This window comes from Mustelus asterias, chromosome 12 (assembly GCF_964213995.1).
Source record: "Mustelus asterias chromosome 12, sMusAst1.hap1.1, whole genome shotgun sequence".
NCBI classification, from domain to species: Eukaryota; Metazoa; Chordata; class Chondrichthyes; order Carcharhiniformes; family Triakidae; genus Mustelus; species Mustelus asterias.
The window spans coordinates 79,707,764-79,724,036 of record NC_135812.1 but is presented as its reverse complement, the minus strand read 5'-3'; positions in this window follow the sequence as shown (position 1 = coordinate 79,724,036).

Below are 16,273 nucleotides of genomic sequence, written 5' to 3'. Positions count from 1 at the left end.
GTGCGTGATATAACATTGAAAATAGAAATCTCCAGCTGGGAGCATTCTTTATCTAGCAAGCATTTTATTTATCACAAATGACACCCTGTATGATTATGACTAAGGTAAAGCAGACTGGAGAAGCTAGGCTGGTTCTCCTTAGAGCAAAGAACACGAAGGAAATTTGATAGCTCCTTAAAATCAAAAAAGGGTTTAGATTGAAGAAATAAAAGGAAGCAATTTTCAGTGGTCTAAGCAGGGGCCACTTGGTGCTCAGAAAGGTAATTTTCACAGGCAACGCACAATGCCTGCAATCAATGGTCACATTAATTAACACTCAACAGATTTTCCTCTAATTAATTCTTAGCGAGGATTTTTGGAAGCTTTTTCCTGTGCTTAATTGTTCTTGGGAGAAAGGAATTAGCTAAAGATGCATGTTGCTGGTGTATACAGTTGGATCTGTTGGTTATAATTCTTTGAGTTTGATCACTTTTGGGCTTGATGTATTGTATTTAATTGTCCTTTCAAAGCTTTATAGAGACATGTCAACTTGTGGGTCTTCCTTCCGTTCTAGAGCTTGTGCCAGCCTAGCGATGTGTTCAACTAGGAGGTACTAGTGAGCTGCCCAGTGTTGAACTTTCTCGAGGAGGGTAATGCTTTTGGCAATATATGGGTTGCAAATGGTTATGTCATTCTCAGGTTGTGATCTGAGTAGTGTTTGGTTCAGCATTCCCATTACTGTTGCTGAAAAGTGAAAGAAGTTCTATTTCACGAACCCAAGTATTTCGGGTGCATTGGAGGTTGCTTGTTGACTATGCACATTCCACTTTTAATTAGTTTTGATATGGATTCCAAAGTAATCTCAATCTTTAGTAACTTCAAGGGGGTGGGGCGGGGAATCGTGTATTGTATAGTTGGGTGCTAATGGACATCAAGTATTGCTGATTCACACGATGATGCATTTCTAAATGTAAAACTTAATTCCCCAAAAATTGGCCCATTTGACAAGGTTACTCAGAACTTCCTGAAGTGGGCATAAATTTAAAGTGATTAAAGAAATTTTGCTGAAAAGAGACACATATCGCAGAAGTTTTTTGTCTTGCACCCATCAGGCCAAATGCCGGGATGTTGAATTGTAAACGATCACAACAATTTATACTATTAGACAATAGGATGTTGATTGGTTGGTGAGTCAACTCCAAGTAACAGGGAATTATTGGCCCCAAGCTCACAGAAAATTCTAGAAAGGTAAAACGTTGGAACGCATTTTTTTTTTGTTGAGCCTGGGTTGCTGCATGTGAATGTACACCACTTATAGCGGGTATAAATGAAGCAGATGATGAGCTTGGCTGATTATCTACAATTGGCTGCTAGTGTACCTATTAGCATATTCAGAATTATTCAGTAAGTGCTGTCCATTTGCAGAACCACATGGCAACACTGAAGCCAGAGCATCACATGCAATGGCTTGTCTTCCTGCTCCCATACCATTATTTCTGGTGTCCCCCAAGGATCTATCCTTGACCATTCCTATTTCTCACCTACATGTTGCTCCTCGGCGATTTCATTTAAAAACACCACTTCAGTTTTCACAGGCAAGGCTCGACACCTTGCTCGACATCAATACCACCTCTCTCCACTCTGTTATTGTTCCAAAATGATCAAGTTGCTTGTATGATATCTAGTACTGAATGAGCAATTAAATATTTGAAAGATAAAAGCTATTTTCTTGAGACCCCACTACAACTCTGTTCCCTAGCTCCCAGCTCTTTCCACTTCTTTGGCAATTAAGAGAGATTAAACCAAACTGTTTGCAAAAGGTGAGCTTCTGATCACAAAGCCGCACCTTCACTAAGACCATCTCCATCTCAGCTCATCTGCTGCTAAAACCTTAATATAGGCCTTTGTTATCTTGAGACTTGACTATTCCCAAGCACACATCAGCCTTTCACATTCCACTTTCTGAAAACCTTAGGTCACCAAAAACTCTGCAACCAGTGGCTTAACTCACACAACGCCCTGTTCACCCATTACTCTATGATCGGTGACCTACATTGACTCTGGTTAAGTAATGCATGGATTTTAACATTTTCGTCCTTGTTTGTAAATCCCTTCAAAGACACAACCCCTACTTATCCCTGTCATCCCCTTCAGCTCTACAAACCTCCAAGATATCTGCGCTCACCTCATCTGGCCTCGAGTGACCCCGATTTTAAATTGCTCAATCAATGGTAGCCATAGCTTAACTGCAGCCTAAGTTCTGGAATGCCCTCCCTAAGCATTCCACCTTTCCTTTTTCCTTTAAGACATTCTTTAAAATCTACCTCTTTGGCTCAGGCTTTTGACCATCCGCCCTTTGCATTGGGATGTTTTATGGTGTTAGAGGCACTTTCCAAGATGTCATTCTTGAAATTCGGTTGATAATGTCGCATATGTGGTTGGGATATTCTGTGTTTGAATCCACAACAGCACTTCTATCTTACAAGCTGACATCTCGGTACACATTGTGGGAGGCAGCATCCCTTCGCAGCAGATGTTAAACCACTCAATCTGGTCTAGTGGTTCTAGGAGAGGGCTGAAGATCCCGCAGAAAAAGAACATGGTGTTCTTGCTGTGTGCTGCCAAGCATTCATCTCGTAACCAATAGCGAGAGACACCACTGATCATGTGGTTTTGTGACTGAGGGAGCTTGCTGGCACAGAATCGTTGCTACATTTATCCTCATAATTAGTTAGATTACATCAGGCAATGCACTTCAAATGTCATTCATTGTGTAATGTTCTTTGACATAGGGAACTGTATGGGAGGTCCAGTAGCTGTAATATATGGGGTAGATTAAGAATACACAGTAAAAAAGGTTTCTAAAACCACTTTACTCTTTCAAATTACACATCGATTAAAATTAAGCACCAATAAAATTTGGAAAAGTACCTTTTCTTATAATATCTATATTCAAACATAATTATATATTTTGCAGTTTGTGGAGGTGATATTGTCATTTCACAGGAAATATTCACCTTTGGAAAGCAATGGTCTAAAAAGTCAGATTTTCAACTCAACCCACACGCCAGACAAGTTAGATTCACAATTTAGTTCAAGCTCCACGGACGTACATTGCAATTACTGAACCGGCATTTCAAGCAATCAGATCAACAAGGGGAGGGAATGGTCTAGTGGTATTATTGTTAGACCATTAATCCAGAAACTCTGCTAACGCTCTGGGGACCCGGGTTCAAATCCCTCCATGGCAGATGGTGAAATTTGAATTCAGTAAAAAAAATCTGGAATTATGAATCTACTGATGACCATGAAACCATTGTCGATTGTCGGAAAAAACCCATCTGGTTCACTCATGTCCTTTAGGGAAGAAAATCTGCCGTCCTTAACTGGTCTGGTCTACACGTGACTCCAGAGCCACAGCAATGGGGTTGATGCTCAAATGCCCTCAGGCAACTAGGAATGGGCAATAAATGCTGGCCAGCCAGCGACGCCCATATCCCATGGATGAATGAAAAAAAGGACAATTAGAATTGATCAAATCATTCGGAGAACTGTACCGAAGGTCAAATGAGTTCATCAGAATTCTGACAGGTGAGTAAGGAGGCTGCTTGAACCAATCATATCAATCTCAGGGCAGAACCAGGGGCTGTCAGGAAAGGACCAGTCAGATTGGTTGGAAAGTGGAACTAAAGATTGTGGGGGGGGGAAAAAAAATCACAGTACTTTTCCAGTGCTCATTGAGTACCTATAGCAGTAACCATGTTTTCAGTTGCTTCCCGAGTCACCGGCCTGTGTTTGCTTGTTTTGTGTTTGTCCAAAAAGATATTATGCACTCCAAACAATGTGCTAAAATGCAGCTTTTTACATTTCCCTTCAGACTTCCTGGCACATGCCAGGGAATCGTCTTTACGTGAAGGCTTATTTTCTTTGGGGATTGCTGCAGTTAGATTTTGGACAAGGATGGTGTTCTGAGCTGCAAACAGGCTTTATCTGAGATTTACCATTGCTACACCGCTGTCAGAGTGCAGACAGATCCGCTTCATTTTTTGTTGAACATGGCACAGACACACACAGATTTACAGGAGGCTTAGAAATTCTAGAAAATATGTCACAGGCTGAATTTTTGACAAGTTAGGGGATTGCCCTATACCCACCTAAAAAGTAAATCTTAATCCTTTCGTAAGCACAACTGTTTCCAAACATTTCTGAATCCACTCCGCCTTCAAATTCTGAAACGAGAAATTAGAAGCATTGCACAATTCTGACATGCTCTAGTGGCAGGTCAGAGAATTTCACCACTCGCTTGAACCAGGAAATTGACCTTTTCCCTTTAGATGAACACTGAGGGATGCTGTGTCCGCGTAGCCCTGTTTTGTTTCAGTCCATGCAAAGGCTTCGTTTGAAGATATTTCCGCCTATGCACAATTACATTTCAATGCTAGACTGTAGGGGTTAACTAACTCTGCTAAGCTGAACAATTGTAGCTAGCTTGACAACATGTAGAATCAGAAGGCATGATGGGTTAGCTAAAAATTGACTGCATTCCTGAAGGGTACACAATGCAGGCAAACAGTAGTTTCCCATAACAACAGCTGCGAGGATTATTTTTCTAGACAGAAACAGCATGCAAAAAACACTTCCAATAATGAGATAAGGGTTGAAATATATTTTGATTTTAGAGTGTGTATATTCAGTACTTAGATTCCGTTCATTTCAGTAGATGTTTTTTTTTGTAGAGGGTCTGACCGAGAAACTAGTCTCCAAGTTTGCTTTCTGCTTTTGTCATGTTAATTTTTAAAGTTCTTTTCAAGAAAAGAAAACCATTTTAAACTCGTACCAGTGCAGTCCCCTCATCTCTTCAAACGAATGAATGGACCCAACAGCACTGAAGATTCATAAAATGAATCCCTCAGCCTGTAAAAGCTCAGTCTATTTATATTTACTGATCTGCGCTGAACATTCAGTCGACCACAGAGGGAGCTGTGTTCGCTATAAAAATTTATTTTAAAATTAAACAGATTTTTATTCAAGAGTGCTACTTTGCCACAACTCTCCTTAAAAACAGAAAAATCCTCTCACCAAAATTAAACACAAAAGGGTTTTTTTAAAATTTAATGTTTACTATCCAAATTTGTTAACTTTTTGTCTTGGCAAAATTATTTTTAAATTTCTTTTGGAAAAGGCAATTTAATATATCTAACTGAATTTTATACAGTTAAAGTTAATAGAGTAGAAAATATGGCAGATAACTGTTTCTTCCCAGATACTGAGAAAGTTAATTTCCTTTTATACTATTTTTAAAAATTCCTTCTGACAATCATAGAATCCTTACAGTGCCGAATGGGGCCATTTGGTCCATCAAACCTGCACTGACAACAATCTCACCCATATCCCCAGGTATTTACCCTGCTAATCCCCCGACACTAAGGGGAAATTTAGCATGGCCAATCCACCTAACCCGCACATCTTTCGAACTGTGGGAGTAAACCGGAGAATCCGGAGGAAATCCATGCAGATACGGGGAGAACATGCAAACTTCACACAGTCACCAAAGGCTAAAATTGAATCCAGGTCCTTGGCGCTGTGAGGCAGCAGTGCTAACCACTGTGCCACCATGGAGGGTGTAGTGGATGTGGGTGCCAGGCCATGTGGCACACAGTGAATAGTGTTCCTACCTCTGGACCAGAAGATCCAAGTTCAATTCCCATTCAGGACTTGATGGCCATGGAAGGTGGATGCACGATGTGGCCAAACAGGTCGAATTATCAGCCAGTAAATCCATCCAATGCATCTGATGGCAGGTGGTAAAGAGTGGGAGAGTTTCCTGGTTAGCCACCTTGCAGAAGGTAACTACTGCAGTACTTTGCCAAGCATCATCATGGGCCAATCCAATGGGAGTCCATGTTTGCCAATGCCCTCTTGGGGCATGGTTCCTGCAGGAGGAGGATGGATGTAGGTGTTCCTGGTAAAGGTGAGCATTTATTGCTCATCCCTCATTCTTTGCAAAAAGGTGCTTGTGTGCGCCCCGTCCCCATTGAATACAAGTGGGAGGCATGCCAGGCAATTCCAAAGGGCCGTTAAGAGTCAAGCATGGTGCTCTGGATCTGCAGTCACATATAGACCAGGCAAGAATGGCAAGATTTCCTCCCCAAAAACCTTATGTAGAATACTTCAAATTAGAACACTGGTTACTGAAGTAAATAAATTGCTCAAGCAGCATGATTTCTAGGCTTCTCCGCTAGAGGTCAGTTATAGCTTTACAGTTCCTTCCTGTGCTCGTGGTTGGAAATTGCAGGAAGTACACCAACACTTGTTCCAGGTGAAGCAGCCGGAAGTATTCAATGCGTTAAGATTTGTTTTGAATTTCTATCTTGCTTAAACTGCAGCACACCCAAAAATGCATAGCAGCCATCTGTATTAACTGCCATCACCCCAGTAATCAGGTCGGGAATAAATATCTACATGTCTATATTTGAGAATGCCATTTACAATTCAGAAATTTTGCCCAATGCATGCGATAGAGACCATGCAATTTCTAATCCCAATTCCACTTCTACCAGTGACTGCCATGCTTATTGTCGACAGGGTGCGTGACCACAACTCACCACGTTTACTTTGACCACCGTTACTGCAGAGCAGGACGTGAGTAGCAAGCACGCAGAAATACCGACATCTCTGAGTTAGCACCCAATGCATATCCCATCCTGACGTCAACATTTAAAACTGTCCCTCATTATCATTTAATCAGAACCCTGAAATTCTCAAATTAACACCAGGGGCACCACCTGCCATGGGGCTATGCCCCTGTATATTGGAAATAAGCCAAATGGAAATTCTGCAATTTGAACTGAGACACATCTGTCCGTGGGAGGTTTTCCTGTTTTCTTTTTATCAGGTTGGGGCGCAAGGTTGCTGGTGGGGGTGGAATCATTCAGAGCACGGTTTGCCCAATCAATCTTAAAGGGCAGCGACCCTATTTGAGAGCCTTTTCTGCCCGCTGTTGTGTCTGGCTGTGCTACTGGGTGAGTTCTTCCAAATCAGCTCTGATGTTCACATTTTCCTGCGGAATAGCTTCATTTTCCTTTTGCAGGGTTTGTTGCTTTTGGGTGACATCAGAGAACTTTCCTTCACTCACACCTAGCTCTACACTGCCACCTGCTGTTGCTGGTTGGGTAGTGTGTCGGCATTTTCAAAAACCTCCAGGCGGAATCTTGAGCCCACATTCGCCGCCCGTGGGATTGACGGCGACGGCTCAATATCCGGCAAAAGCCGGATATAAGCGAATCTCGCTGGCAAGGTCGTGACTTCCAATTTTCACCAGCAACACAGTGGAACAGTTGTTAGCACTGCTGCCTCATAACGTCAGGGACCAGGGTTTGATTCCTGGCTTCAGTTACTGTCTGTATGGAGTTTGCATGTTCTCCCCGTGTCTGCATGGGTTTCCTCCAGGTGCTCTGGTTTCCTCCCGCAGTCCAAAGATGTGCGGGTTAGGTTGATTGGCCACGCTAACTTGACCCTTAGTGCCAGGGGGATTAGCAGGGTAAATAAATGGTGTTACAGTGATGGAGCTTAAGTGGGATTGTTGTCGGTGCAGACTGGGTGGGCCAAATGGCCTCCTTCTGTAGGGAGAATATGATTCCATTATTCTATGGACCTGACTGACATACATTTCCATGGATTTTAATATAATTAACACAGCCACTCGCTGTATGTTCGCACACATGACGTCAGCACAGTTTATGACAGGTTCATTCAAGTGTGAACCTGTGATTGGGGCCTCCCCAGGGGCATAAATGTGAATACAGCCCCGGGGGGAGAGGGACGTGGCCAGGTAGTGGCCTGGCAATGCCTCTGGCACTGCCCCTGGCACAGGTTGGCACTGCCAGGTTGGCACCATGCCAACTTGTGCCAAGGGGCGGACCCCAGTTGGAGCCTCATGGTCGGGGGGGGCAATTTATTTTTATGTGGGTGGTAGCTGGGAGCAGATGTGGGAGATGGGGATGCTGGCAATGCCTTTTGGGGGGGGGTGGGTGGTGGGGGTTTGGGTGCCGGCATTGACTGTGTGGGTGGAGAGGTCCAAGTTTGATCAAAGTTGTGGGGAGCCCCTTTGACCTCCATGGTAGGCTGGGGGGCGGGGGGGGGGCGGGGAGGGTGGGGGGCGGTGGATCATTCATGTTCTGATTAGGGTGCCCCTTAAACACAATGCTTCAATCTTTGTGCAGCTGGCTTTTGCTGGTGTGTTTCAGCCCCACCGCAACCCACCCCCCCCCCCACCCCCCCTCACCCACCCACTCCCCATGACGGTGTGAAACTTTTGTGCCAGTGTGGTAAGATCTGGAATTTAAAATGATCTGTTTCTCTGGAGAGAAACACGTTGGGAGCAATCTTACCAGCTCATCACACTGATTGGTGTGGCGAGCCAGTAAAGAACCAGTCTTGTGCTTGGTTTCTCAGCCTCTCGTGATATTACCAGCCCTGTCTGCTGGCATGAGCAGATTTGCACGCAGGAAGTGTACAAGGCTGATTTAAATATGTATTAATTAATTTAAATATTATTCGTGAGCCTGGGACGCAATCATCTGGGGTCACTTGCCTTAAGGCCTCCCAGGTGGTAGTCCTCAATGGCATGGATCACGTATGGTCCCCCACCAATGGGGACCAGTTGTGATGGCCTTGGAGGCGATTGAAGCCCCTTCGATCACCTTCAAGAGTGGTCAGGGACAGGGGAGGGCAGTGCCCTTTGAGCAGTGCCAGCCTGCCACTGCCAGCCTGGGACCCTGGCAGTATTAGCCTGTCACCCTGGCACTGCTCACTGGGCTCTGGGCAGTGCCAAAGGACAGGGCCTAAGGGGAGCGGCAGAGCCTGAGGGGAGGCAAGCTGTGGGGAGCTATGTACTCTGTGTCAGGTAACATCGGGGTGACAATGATCTGAGTACGGCGGGGGGTGGAGTCGGGTGTCGGGAGCAGAGATTGGTGGAGGGCAGGGTGTGATTGGGGGAGCTGGGGTGCGAATCCTGGAGGAGTGGGGGGTAGTGATGGATTCCCAGTGCTCTCTGTACTTGTGTACACAGTGCACTGGGAGATCAGGATATATGCACAATTGCACCTTCTAGCAGTCTGCAGCTGACTTCCTGGCGTGAATAGACTCCGCCCACTTCCCCTCCTGGTGAGAATCACATTTGGCATTATTTTATTTTCTAAGTGTCATAAAATAGCGTATGGGAGCTCACCCAAAGAATGGGTGAGATTCGCTCCTGTTTTCATGCTTGTTCAGCACTTAGAATTGTTTTGGTAAGATTGCCGCCATCTTTTTCTTGCCAGAACCAACATGCTGCAAAGCCCCCTCTATTTGTAAGCCTTTAGGCTGCTTGTCTTTCCCCTTCATGAAGGCCGCAATTTCCCCCAATCAGCTCTCAGTGTCCAGGCCAGCGGGAAAACTGAAGGCAGCAGCTTTCAGGTGGATTCACCCATCTTTAGAATGTAATAATATGCATAATGGAAGACACACCGGCCAGCCCGGCTTCACTGAGATCAGGGCATCCTTGATCTCCATGTTCAGAGAGAGCCCCCCCACTCCCGCCACCATTGAAAGGGTGAATCTCCCCCACCAACCTCGCAGGAAAGAGAAACATTCTCCCCCCACAACTAAAATAACAGGTCACCCCCCCCCCCCCCCATCCCCCAACATCACATAGGCAAGAGGGTAACCTGAATCACCCCCCTCAGGCATACCCTCAGGCCACCCCTCTTGGCAGTGCCAACAGTGCATTATCTCCTGGCACACTAGCTGTGATACCCTGGCCTGGCGCATTGGATCCCAAGGGAGGTCAGGGAGTTAAGTGCAGTACCCATGTGCCCCTCTGTCCCTGACACTGCAAGGCTGCAGAGGAATGGTCCCCCAAGGGTCCAGGGGATAGAGTCGGCTCAAGCTGGTGGCAAGGGGTTGACCTTGGCACTCTTCCCTGGGATAGGTGCCTAATGGCTAAATTGCCCCTTCTAGTACTGGGAAACCTGAACATTGCTCCAGGCATGGTGATTTCAGGCATCTCACTGATCAAAGTCTTCATTCCTGTTTATCAACTATGAAAACTTTGAGGTGGCCTGGTCACTTTAATATCTATGTCTGTTCCATGGCACCTGGCAGCCTTCCAAATCCCTATGGCATTCTAATCAGCAGAAGAGATTCCCTTTTCTCACTCTAAGAAGCTGCAGGTGTGAGAAAACCCCTTTCAAGTCCTCTGGCTGTCAGGAGAAATCATTTTCACTAGAGGAGGAAGGCTCCCTTCCTCATTCACCCTCATTCCTTGAACACAACATTTATTTCAAGTCCCTGAGCCTTCAAAGAAAGCTCATAGCCTTTGAAATCTCTTCAAAGCCTTTGAAGAGCCTTGTTTCCATTCAGTTTCAGTCCAGTCCTTTAAACTCTCTTTTGGTCGACAGCTTAATGGTTTTTAGACAGTATGCAGTTAGCTTTGTTTGTTGATCTTTCCTTTCACAGTTGAATGCATGTCAAGTACCTCCCATTCTAACCACAGTTTATTCAAAGAATGAGTTGAGAGCACTTGGCTGCCTCGAAGTTGCCAGCAGCTGCTTGTGGTCACAAGACATATCGGACAGGATAGACATAAAGCTTCAACAAGACGTATTTCCTCAGCAATACTCAAGTTCTGTACTACAAAACGATTATATGTCTGATTTCTTTCTTAACCCTGAAATGCTCCTGTAATCTACAAATTTACTTCTACACGATGCCCAATTTTGTACCTGGTTTGCCCTTGCCTGAACACAAATTGGTCTGGTAGTTTTAATTTGTTATCCATGGTTGTTTGTCATCACTTGGGTACAGCTCTGATTTTTTTTCAAGATGGTGCCTCAGCAATAGATTTTTCTCTTCTTCGCCGCTTGTTAGATTTTGACAGGGCTCCCTTAGTGATCACAGAATGCTCTTTAAAACTTTGTGATTCTGCAGGAAGCCCCACTGAACCCACACCAGTCACCTTTCCTGGGCCCAACCTGATCCTTCTCACTCATGTAATTTGTGCCACTCAATGACCCCCCCCCCTCCACATGAAAACTATACCCGCCATACCCAGCTCTGACCCTACCACCCTACCACTCCCTCCAGCATCACCATCCCCTCCTACCAACAGCACCCCCAGGCATTCTCCTCTGGACAACCTCCCCTCTTCGTGTCTTATACCGAACCACCCCTTCCTGTCCCATCTCCTCTCACTTCCCTACCCTGTATCTTCCATGTGAACCATACCTGTGATCAACTCCAGTAGTACAGCCAGCTGCGACTCTGAGTGCTCTAAGAGTTGCAGTCAGGTAACAAAATGACATAAATTCCCGCTGGCGTGGTGGAAGGTTTGACAGGAACGCACAATTTTTCTGCCGGACATGCATGCACACAGCCGTCCTCCAGATGTTGTCAATGAGAGATGGACTTCATGTATGTGCCATTGTTAAGAACCACCTCCATTCTGAGGACATCAGTGTACAAAAGCAGACCAAAACATTTTTGGCTCCAGTGATATATATTTGAAGTGTTTAATTATGAAACATACAAAGTGATGTGAAGTGTTACCATGGTGAATCCATTCACGATTGAGGCGACATGGCACTCACAAACACTCATTTGCAGTGTCCCTCATGTTGCCTCAGAGGACACAGAGTTCTCCCAGAGTTGCTCAACTCCCATGCAACGCGGCATTGGGAAGTGTGGTGGCCATCTTTATCATGCAGATACCCACTGGGGACCTACTTCACACCGCAGCCTCTGCATTCCTGTTGAAAAGAATCCACAAACACCTCATGGTGGCTACTGAAGACATTTTCTTGCCCTTCCTTGAGCCACAAACACTTGGGCCAGAATTCTCCCTTCCCACCTGCCATTGGAGTTTTAGCTGATGGGGAGCAGGGCGGGGTGGGGGGGGGGGGGGGGGGGGTGGGGTGGCGGGGGGTGGTAGGGGGGAGGTGTTGGTGGGTGGTGGGGGGTGGTGGACACCACGTAAAGGTCCGTGGAAGCCAAGCGGGAATCTCCAGTTTTCAAGCCAGTGTGGCCAGAGAACCCCACCCTTGATTTGTTCCACAGAGAGAGAATGAATCCTGTCCCTTCTTCAATCCCTCTCTTCAGAAATGGTGGTGTTATGCTACAGATCTCTCAGGGAGTCAAGAGTTGTGGTGGCAGCATGCACTTTAATATGCATGTTGTACTCATCATCGAATCCCTATGGTGCAGAAGGTGGCCAATCGGCCCATCGAGTCTGCACCATCAACAATCTCACCCAGACCCCATCCCCACAACCTCACATATGTACCCTGCTAGTCCCCCTAACACTAAGGGGCAATTTAGCATGGCCAATCAACCTAACCTGCACATCTTTGGAGTGTGGGAGGAAACCGGAGCACCCGGAGGAAACCCACGCAGACATGAGGAGAATGTGCAAACTCCACACAGACAGTGATCCAAGGCCGGAATTGAACCCGGGTCCCTGGCGCTGTGAGGCAGCAGTGCTAACCACTGTGCCACCCTGTGCCACAGTTCTGCCCTGGATTTATGGATAACGATGGCAAAGGCTGCAATATTCTAACCACAACATGCAATCACCAGGAATCTCTCCTGCACTTATTGCCTGCTGGTGCTGTGTTGGAGGGATCTGCAGGTTTATACTCAACCTGTTTGACCACATTGTGAACATAACTTCCTTGGCCAACAAATCCTAATGGACTTGAACCTAATGCTTCTGGCTCAGAGGCAGTGACTCTACCCATTGCACCAGAAAACCGGCTAGCCTTCCAGGACAGTACAGAAAAACCTTACGCTCAATCGCACTCTCTCAGCCTAATCCCACACCATTCTTCTTCATAGGCTAGTAAAGTGATGGATGAGGGAACAGAGTTACCTTATTGTGCAGTTTTCCCGTGTACATCTCATATAAAGTTCTTCTATGACCTGTGCATTCTAAGGTGTGGTAAAACTGGTGGGTCCCGCCTCCTTTAATGCTGTCTGATTCTTCTGCTCCATCCTATGGTGCTCCGGCTTTTCTCTATCTGTGGTAATGGGTGGACAATGATTGGTAATGGCATATCTCGTTCCTGCCAAAGACTCAATGTGGAGGGGGGATGAAAGAGTTAAGATTTCCGAATTCCAAACCCACACACTGACAGAAGCAGTGAGAAACAACATAAGGTTTGTGTCAGCAGAAAGGTCAAATCAACAAACGGTCACTTACAGATGCAGAACTGAAAATCTCCATCCGTCAAGATGAGAAACCACCTCGTTTCCCCTAAATCAGCTGAATCTGGCAACAGCTGCAACTTGTTGTTTTCAGTTTAACTTAATCAGAGTCTTCTGCCGTCTCAAATTACGTGTTTCAACCACATTGGTGCGAGATAGGTTATATTTTGACACGGTCATTTGGACTCAGTGAGCAAGTCATGGGGGGGGAGGAGTTCAATTTGTAATGTGGAACCAGCACAGTGGCACAGTGGTTAGCATTGCTGCCTCACAGCACCAGGGACCCAGGTTCGATTCCCGGCTTGGGTCTGTGTAGAGTTTGCACATTCTCCCCGTGTCTGTGTGAGTTTCCTCCGGGTGTTCCCGTTTCCTCCCACAGTCCAAAGATGTGCGGGTTAGATGGATTGGCCATGCTAAATTGCCCCTTAGTGTCAGAGGTTCTAGCTAGGGTAAATTCATAGGGTTATGGGGATAGGGCCTGGGTGGGATTGTGGTCGGTGCAGACTCAATGGGCTGAATGGTCTCCTTCTGCACCGTAGGATTCTATGATTAACAAATTCTGCTCTCTTCCATTAGCAAAGTAAAAAGGGACCACCGCAATTTAACACAAATTACATCAAGATTGGCATGGACATTCTGCACCAATAAGTTGAATTTTAGCCTGAAGAGCTGCATTGATTATGTTTAGGTGGGGTATACTGTGAACATGTCACATTCAACTCACCGGCCCCAAGCGTGCTGTGCTGTTTGCATACAACCTTCTTTTGAAAAGTGGATGCTCAATAGCATGTGCTGAATTGCTCAATTGGAGTGATGTTTCAACTAATGTTTAATTTAACGTGTGTCCCAGAATTCCTGAACTCGCAAGGCAAGAACTCAATAGCAATTGAGGAGTTCTGTAAACCAGAAGAAAAAGCAGTTCAGATCAGTATTCTTATTTCCCTGTTTTTCCTTCTGGGAATTCAGGTCATTGAGGCTGGACCCATGGGCTCTTTCCAGTGGATAGTGCCCCTGCAGCTTTTGCCCCCTTGTTATTGTTCATTCTCTTCTCTCTGCTGTCTTCTCTCCCAACAGCACAGATTGTTTTATTTTCCTTATTTGCTATTTGTCTTTACAAATTTTTAAAACCTGTTTCACGTTTCATACTTAAGTGAGGGGAGGTTCATTGAGGCATTGTAGTGTACTTTTGTCCAATTATATATCTTGACACAGAATTGCATATCTGGGTATTAACTTTTTCCACATTGTTTATTTGGTACCGATCACTAGTCCTTCCCCGTAGCTGTGCATGATGGAAACAAAAGGGTGGAAACGGTGGCACAGTAGTTAGCACTGCTGCCTTACAGCTCCAGTGACCTAGGTTAAATTCCAGCCTTGGGTGACTGTGTGCAGTTTGCACATTCTCCCCGCGTCTGCGTGGGTTTCCTCCCGGTGCTCCCATTTCCTCCCACACTCCGAAGGTGTGCGGGTTATGTTGATTGGCAATGCTACATTTCGCGTTAGTGTCCCAATATGTGGAGGTTAGGGGGATTACTGGGGTAAATATGTGAAGTTACAAGGATAGGGCCTGGGTAAGATGCTCTGTTAGAGTGTCAGTGCAAGCTCGATGGGCCAAATGGCCTCCTTCTGCACTGTAGCAATTCTATGATTCTAAAAGGAAAGGCAGGTTGAAGGTTGCACTAACATATTCTAATCGCTCAATCAGAGCAACATTTTACCTGACTTTTAAATTTAGTGACCCATTCATATGTTTACCGAGCTTTCTGCAACTTGCCAATGCAAGCAAAACAAGTAACGATGGCAGTTGAGGAGGTTAAAAATCCTTGGCACTTACAGCTGCTTTCTTACAACAACATCTTATATTTATATAGCATCTTTGATATTGCTGCCTTTTAGTTCCCGATTTTGTTAATAATCACACTTTAGGCTTTGAAAGATCAGAACCGTTCATAGAATCATAGAACCCTACGATGCAGAATGAGGCCATTTGGCCCATCGGGTTTGCACTGGCCACAATCCCACCCAGACCCTATCCCCGTAACCCCATGCATTCATCCTAGCTAGCCCCCCTGACACTACGGGGCATTTTCGCATGGCCAATCCACCTAACCCGCACATTTTTGGACTGTGAGAGGAAACCAAAGTTCAGTTTAATATTGTCATGCTGCCTTGAATAACAGAAGGCCCCAGATTAAACTGGTCCTGGTATACATCACATGATTATCGGAGAATTATAAAACAAAGTGTGACACTGAGCCATATTTGGTCAATGAGGTAGATTGTAAAAAGCATCTTAAAGGTTGAAAATGGAAGTGGAGAGGCAGAGCGATGTAGGGAGAGAATTCCAGAGCTTAGGGCCTCGGCAACTGAAGGCATAGACTCCAGTATTGAAGCAATTATGATTGGAAATGCACAGGAGACCAGAAAAAGAGGAGCAGAGATGTCCCAAAGGGTTGGAGGAGATGGCAGATAAAGGTGCAAGGCCATGAAAAGATGTGAAAACAAGGGTAAGAATTCTAAAATCAAGACAATATTTGACTGAGAGTTAATGCGGGTCAATGAGCACAGCGGTGTTGGGGAATGAGCCTTGCTGAGAGTTAAGATACGAGCAGCAGCAACTTGGGTGACCTCAAGTTTACAGAGAGTAGAATATGGGATATCAGCCCGTAGTACATTAGAATAGCTGAGTCTACAGTTCCGACTGGGTTTGTTCATCTATGGCCCCTCCATTTCTATATAGGGACCTAAAGCAGATCAGGTTTCCAGAGCACTGGCTTGCTGGCTCTGTTCTGCAGCTGTTGAAGCTCCCTGACATCTTCAAATCTATAAACAGACTTAAAAGATGGCCATTAAGGTAACAATCTTAATCTTAACTGATGATATCCGTCAGACACCCGATTAATGAAGCTCAACAACACTAGAATGAATGTCATATGACAACCAGATGTGTGATTGAACAAATCGTTAACATACAGAAGATATGCTTTCGTTCCATAGGTAGATATGGAAGGGCCATATCCATGTGCACCTGTGTGCAGGGGCAGAATCAGCTATT